At 37.0% G+C, this 7,124-nt stretch overlaps 1 pseudogene; it reads left to right on the forward strand.

Annotated features, from left to right (window-relative positions):
* Positions 1–1,518: 1,518 nt before the first annotated feature.
* LOC150002785 (proteolipid protein 2 pseudogene) lies at positions 1,519–2,916 on the forward strand (annotated as a pseudogene).
* The last annotated feature ends 4,208 nt before the right edge of the window (positions 2,917–7,124 follow it).

Raw genomic sequence — 7,124 nt, forward strand, 5'->3', positions numbered from 1 at the left:
GTTTCTCTTGTATGTAATTAGTTGTTTTGCTCTTGCTCCCTTTAAAGTTTTCTTTTTATCTTTAACTTTTGTCATTTAAATTATAATATGTCTTGTGTGGTTCTCTTTGGGTTTATCTTGTTTGAGACCCTTGTGCTTTCTGGACTTGGGTGTCTGTTTCCTTTCCCAGGTTAGGGAAGTTTTCAGCCATTATTTCTTCATAAAAGTTTACTATCCCTTTCTCTCTTTTCCTTTGGGACCCCTATAATGTAAATGTTAGTATGCTTGATGTTGTCCTAAAAGTCCCTTAAACTAACCTCATTTTTAAAACTTCTTTTTTTTCTTTTGTTTTTCTAATTAGGCCATTTCCACTATTATATCTTACCAATCACTGATATGTTTTTCTTTATCATCTAATCTTCTGTTGATTTTCTCTAGCATATTTTTTGTTTCAGTTATTGTATTTCTCAACCCTGATTGGCTCTTTCTTGTATTTGTATTTTTGATTAAGTTCTCAGAAAAATGTTCTACTCTTCTCTATTCAGTGAGTATATTTATAACCATTACTTTGAATTCTTTATCAGGTAAGTTACTTACGTTAGTTTCATTAGGGTTTTATGGAGTTTTATCTTATTCTTTTGTTTGGAACATGTTCCTTTGTATCCTCATTTGTTTGGGTTTTATCTTATTCTTTTGTTTGGAATATGTTCCTTTGTATCCTCATTTGCTTGACTTTATGTATTTGTTTCTATGAATGAGGCAAAACAGCTACCTCTCCTAGTCTTGAAGGAGTGACCTGCAGAGGAGTGACTCCTATGTAGACTGTTTGTGCCAGGCAGCTTTGACACACTAGCTGGAGCTGGAGTAGATGGTGGTCAGGGAGTCCAAGGGTGCTCAATACTGGGACTGCTCTTGTGTGATGGCCAGTGCTTGCACAGACATAGTCAAGGGGTTTCAGGGCACTTTACATTAGGGCCAACCTGGCAGGATGGCTGGTGTGCACAGGCCAGAGGTCCTGGGACATGTCACACTGGGGTCACCTTTGCAGAAACTGCTGAAGTTAATTTGGGCCAGGGGCCTGGGACTCACTGGGGCAGCTTTGTCAATCCAGTTCAAGTGCCTAAACAGTGCTCCCACCCATGCTTTTAAAGTAGTAGGGAACACAAAACATGATATTTGCCAACATCTCTGATACTGGAGATAATTCCAGCAGTTCCCCATTCATTTGGCAAATACTGTAGGGTTAGTAAATTGATATCTTTTATGTATAGTCTAGGTGCCCTTTAAACTGCTGTTTTGTTTTGTTTTTTTCTGTGCTGAGGGCTGGTGAGTCTTTGTGTGGGCCCCTCAATAATTTCCCTCCCCACTGCAGGACTCAGAGTGGGGGTGGGGTTCTCATTATTACCTTGTCTCCATTTCTCCTACTTTTCTCTCTGTGGTCCTTCTATCATCTGTTGTGTAGAAGCTGTTCAATCAGTCTTCCCTCAATTGTTTTTCAGAAGAAATTGCTTTATATGTAGGTATACATTTGTTGTGTCCATGGAAGGAGGTGAATTCAGGGTCTTCATACACCACCAACTTGGACCCCTGCCCAATATTTTTTTCTTTACATTTAGTTTTCAGTAGTTTGATTATAATGTGTCTGGGTGTGGTTTTCTTCATGTTTATTCTGTTTTACTTTCATTGAACTTCTTGAATTTTCAAGTTAATTACTTTCACTAAATTTGAAAAGTTTTAAGCCATTCTTTTCCCAAATATCTCTTGAACAATTATTTTCTGCACCAATTTTTTTATTGTTTTAAATGTTAGGTTTTTGATGTAGTTTATGACTCTCTGAAGTTCTATTCAGTTTTTGTCAATCTTTTTCCTCTTGTTCTTCAACTTGGATGATTTCTATTAATCTCCCTCCAAGGTCACTGATGCTTTGTCATTTTCATTCTGTTGTTGAGCTCATTCAGTAGAGTGTATGTTTTAATACAATTTTGTTCTTTTCTAAAATTTAATTTCTTTGCTAAGAACTTTTATCTTTCCATTTATTTCATGTGTGTTTATCTTTACCTCATGGAGCTTATTTTAGTATCTGCTTTAAAGTCTTTGTTTTATAATTTCAACATCTATGTCTTCTTGAGTTTGGCATCTGTTGATTATCTTCTGTCCTGATAATTGGTCACATTTTTCTTGTCCTTGGTTTATTAAGTAATTTTGGATTGTATATAAACTTTTTCGACATTAAATTCTGTAGATATGACTCCTGTTAAAATTTCCTAAGAGATGTTTATTATTATTATTATTATTAATTATTATTATTACTGTTTTAGCAGGTAATCAACCCAGTAAGCTTCAGACTGTAAGTTTTTATAATCCCTTTCTAGACAGCAGGCAGGACATCAGAGTGTGCAGCATCTTCAAACCTGCTAGCAAGTGAGCAGATCCTCTGAGTCCCCCAGGGACTCTGGCCAACACCACAGTGGATTCCCAGCATGTCTCAGCCCCCAGTTGCTGGGCCAGCTGTTGGGCCACCTGCATCAACTTCACATGCAGCCAAAAGGGAATTCTCCTGTTTGCTGAAATTATATTCTGCTTGGTCACTGTGATAAGCTTTCATGCCTCAACACTAGAATTCTCCTCCTTGTCGGAGACTGAGATGATCCTTGCTATTTTCTTCTTTGTCTGTACTCAAGTGGCCTGCATACCAAGGTACAATTCATCAACTGGTCCTGGTGTGATTTCTTCAGAACCTCCATAGCAGCGCTTCTCTACCTGATTATCTCCATTGCTGTCCTTATTGAGAAAAAAGATCGCTCCAAAATCATTGAAGGGGTACTGAGCCTAATTGCTACATGCCTCTTTGGCTATGATGCCTATGTCACCTGCTCATTGAGACAGTAAAGACATACAGCAGCCCCTACTGACCCTGAAGATGGCCCTGTATGGTGAATTCCCTTCATTTCTCTCTCCAACCTGAAACTCTTCAAATGAATTAACTCCTACTACCCCTATAACGTTTACTGCCAATTCCCAGCTCTCTATGGAGGTAAAAATGCCTTTATTGGGAGAATTTGTTTTCCAGCCTTCCAATCAACCCTCCTGGCTATGGCCACCTTTATGGTTGTACCTAGGTCCCCATTATGCAGTATCCAAAGGGAGACACTAATTCTGCCTCGACTGTGCTCCAACCTGAGCCACAGAATGAATGAGGAAGGCACCACTGATTTTAGACTTTAGGCTCCAGCTTATAACCCCACTCCAAATAATCTCCTCAGTGTGGGGGGTGGTTCAGTGGAGTGATAAATAAATGATAAACAGATTGTTATAACAAAAAAAAATCACTTTTTGTGGGCAGTGGTTCCAATCTTAGTTCAGTTTCTAAACCTTGTTCATGCTGCTTTGAATCTGTTCAATACATACATCTCTAAGAGGTAAGTTTGAGACCTGGTTAGTGGTTTAATACTTAGTTGAAGTCTCAAAACTTTTGCTATGCCTGTATAACTGCTGCTGAGCAGTTGTGCACTTGGAGCCTGCCTTTGGGGCAAAGTCATAGGAAAAAAGAAGGTAATGATTGGAAAACTCATTCTCAAATGTGTTGTTTCTTTTAAGTTTTGACTCCAGATCACAATTGGCCTGGTTTTACATACTTGAAATAGTGCTCAGGTAATTTTTGTGTGTGTATTTTACCCAGGTATTTTAGTTGTAATCTGGAGGAGAAATAGGCTATAGTTGATATACTCTTTCTTGTTCACAATTGGAAGCCATACCTTGATAATTTATGTAAGGAAAAATTTTCTAAGGATTTTGTAAAGATATGAAAAATTAACATAATGGAGGACAGAGGTCATAGAAATCACACAGTCTAAAGGAACTCCCTCAGTAGTTGCCTGGTGTAAGATTGGTGTTAAGAGTGCTAAGTATAGACAACAACAATCAAGTGCAAACTTAAAATAACTTCCTGAAGACAGAGCTCAAACATTATAGTTAATGCTGAGATATCTCGATGCCCTTTCTCATACATTTCTTCAGCCTTGCACAAAAACCCTTTATTGACGTCTAGGATAGTGATATATTTATTTATTTTAACTTTTCTTTTTTGATTTAATGTTGATTGTATTTTTTTCCATTACCATTTAGTCCCCTTATACCACCCCCTCCCCAGCAATCACCACACTGTTGTCCATTTCCATGAGTCCTTTTTCCTTTTTGTTCAATCCCTCCACCCCCTCACCTCCCTCCCCACTAGCTGTCATCTTGCTCTCCACCTATGAGTCTGTCCCCATTTCCCTGTTAGTTCAGTTTGTTCATTAGATTCCACATATGATTGAAATCATATGGTATTTGTCTTTCTCTGGCTGGCTTATTTCACTTAGCACAATGTTCTCTAGGCCCATCGATACTATCGCAAAGAGTAAAACTTTCTTCTTTTTTATGGCTGAGTAGTATTCTATTGTGCAAATGTCCCATAGTTTTATTCACTCATCTCCTGATGGACACTTGAGCTGCTTCCATATCTTGGTGATTGTAAATAATGCTGCAATGAACATAGGGATGCTTATATTCTTTTGAATTAGTGTTTTGGGTTCCTTTGGATATGTTCCCAGAAGTGGGATTGCTGGGTGAAAAGGCAGATCCATTTTTAATTTTTTTGAGATATCTCCATACTGCTTTCCATAGTGGCTGCACCAGTCTCCATTCCCATCAAAACTGCACCAAGGTTCCCCTTTCTCCACATCGTCACCAGGAGTTATTTGTTGATTTATTGATGATAGCCATTCTGACAGGTTTGAGATGATATCTCATTGTGGTTTTAACTTGCATTTCTCTGATGATTAGTGACATTGAGCATCTTTTCATGCCTTTTGCCATGTATGTCTTCTTTGGAGAAATGCCCATTTAAGTCCTTTGCCTATTTTAAAATTGGGTTTGTTTGTTTGTTAGTATTGGTGTTGAGTTTTGTAAGTTCTTTATAAATTTTGGATATTAACCCCTTATCAGATGTATCAGTTAAAATGTTCTCCCATTCGGTGGATTATCTTTTTATTTTGCAGAGGACTTCCTTTGCTGTGCAAAAACTTTTTAGTTTGATGTAGTCTCATTTGTTTATTTTTTCTTTTGTTTTCTTTGATTAGGGAGATATACCTGATAAAATATTGCTATGAGCGATGTCCAAGATTTTGCTCCCTATGTTTTCTTCCACACGTTTTATGGTTTCAAGTCTAACATTTAAGTCTTTGATCTATTTTGAACTTATTTTTGTTGGTGTAAGTGTGTGGTCTAGTTTATTTTTTCTGCATGCATCTGTCCAATTTTCCTAACACCATTTATTGAATAGACCATCTTTAGCCTATTGTATGTGCTTGCTTCCTCTGTTGAATATTAATTGACTATAAAGGTGTGGGTTTATTTCTGGGCTCTCTATTCTGTTCCATTGATTTATGTACCTGTTTTTACACTAGTACTGTGCTGTTTTGAATACTATGGACTTGTCGTATAGTCTGATATCAGGTGGCATGATTCCTCCAACTTTGTTCTTCTTTCTCAAGATAACTATTGTACTGTGGGGCCTTGTGTGGTTCCATATAAATTTTTGAAATATTTGTTCTAGTTTTGAAAAATATCTCATTGGAATCTTGATAGGAATTGCATTGAATCTATAGATTGCTTTGGGTAGTAGGGACATTTTAGTGATGTTAATTCTTCCTATCCATGAATAGAGTATGTGCTTCCACTTATTTGTATCTTCTTCAATTTCTCATCAGTGTCTTATAATTTTCTGAGTACAGGTCTTTTATCTCTTTGGTTAGGTTTATTCCTAGGTATTTTATTGTTTTTGTAGCAATTGTGATTGTTTTCTTAATTTCCCTTTTTGCTAGTTTGTTACTGGCATGTAAAAATGCAACTGATTTCTGGATATTAATTTTGTATCTTGCTACTTTGCTGAATTCATTTATCAAGTCTATTAGTTCCTTGATGGACTCTGAGGTTCTCTGTGTACATAATCATATCATCTGCAAATAAAGACAGTTTTACTTCTTCCTTTCCAATTTGGATGTCTTTTATTTCTTCTTCTGGTGTGATTGCTGTGGCTAGGACTTCCAGTACTATGTTGAATAAGAGAGGTGAAAGCAGACATCCCTGTCTTGTCCCCATTCTTAAGGGAAACACTTGTAGTTTTTGTCCTTTGAGTATGATGCTGGCAGTGAGTTTGTCATATATGGCATTTATTATGTTTATGTATGTTCCCTGTATTGCCACTTTCCTGAGTTTTGATCATAAATGTATGCTGGATTTTATCAAATGCTTTTTCTGCATCTATTGATATGATCATGTGGTTTTTATCCTTCATTTTGTTTGTGTGGTGTATCACATTTATGATTTCCAAATGTTGTACCAACCTTGCATTCCTAGATTAAATCCCTCTTGATTATGTGTATGATCTTTTGAAGCAGTGCTATATTTGGTTTGGTAGTATTTTGTTCAGGATTTTAGCGTCTATGTTCATCAGGGAAATTGGCTTACACTTTTCTTTCTTTGTAGTGTCTTTATCTTGTTTTGGAATTAGGATAATGCTGGCCTCATAAATTGAGTTTGGGAGCTTTCCCTCTTCTTGAATTTTATGAAATAGTTTGAGAAGGAGAGGTGTTAGTTCTTCTCGGAATGTTTGTTAAAATTCACTGTGAAGCCAATCCGGTACAGGGCTTTTGTTTTTTGGGGGTGTTCTGATTACAGTTTCAATTTCATTAGGTGTAATCTGTCTATTCAGATTCTCTTATTCTTTCTGACTTAGTTTTGGAAGATTATATGTTTCTAGGAATTTATCCATTTTGTCCAGGTTGCCCAGTTTGTTGGCATATAGTTGTTCATATAGGATAGTGATTTAAAAATAATGCTACTCCAAGCTCTATGCATTCCATAAAGCCTTTTCAGGGACAAGAGTAGTGGGAAGTGGCTGGACTTGCTGGTGCTACTCCCTTCCTCAATTAGAGCTGCCCACCTTTGCTTTTCATATTGGACTGTATCATAAGATCTCATAACAATTAAGATTCACATTGCTTTAAAAAAACATAGAAAACCTCCAGTTTACAGTAAAGTCTGGGATTGATCAGCAATAGCCATATGTGGTAGTGCTTTCCAGCTCTTCTCCTCTGATGCTT

The sequence above is a fragment of the Furipterus horrens genome, unplaced genomic scaffold, assembly GCF_987537825.1.
Source record: "Furipterus horrens unplaced genomic scaffold, mFurHor1.1.pri manual_scaffold_8, whole genome shotgun sequence".
NCBI classification, from domain to species: domain Eukaryota; kingdom Metazoa; phylum Chordata; class Mammalia; order Chiroptera; family Furipteridae; genus Furipterus; species Furipterus horrens.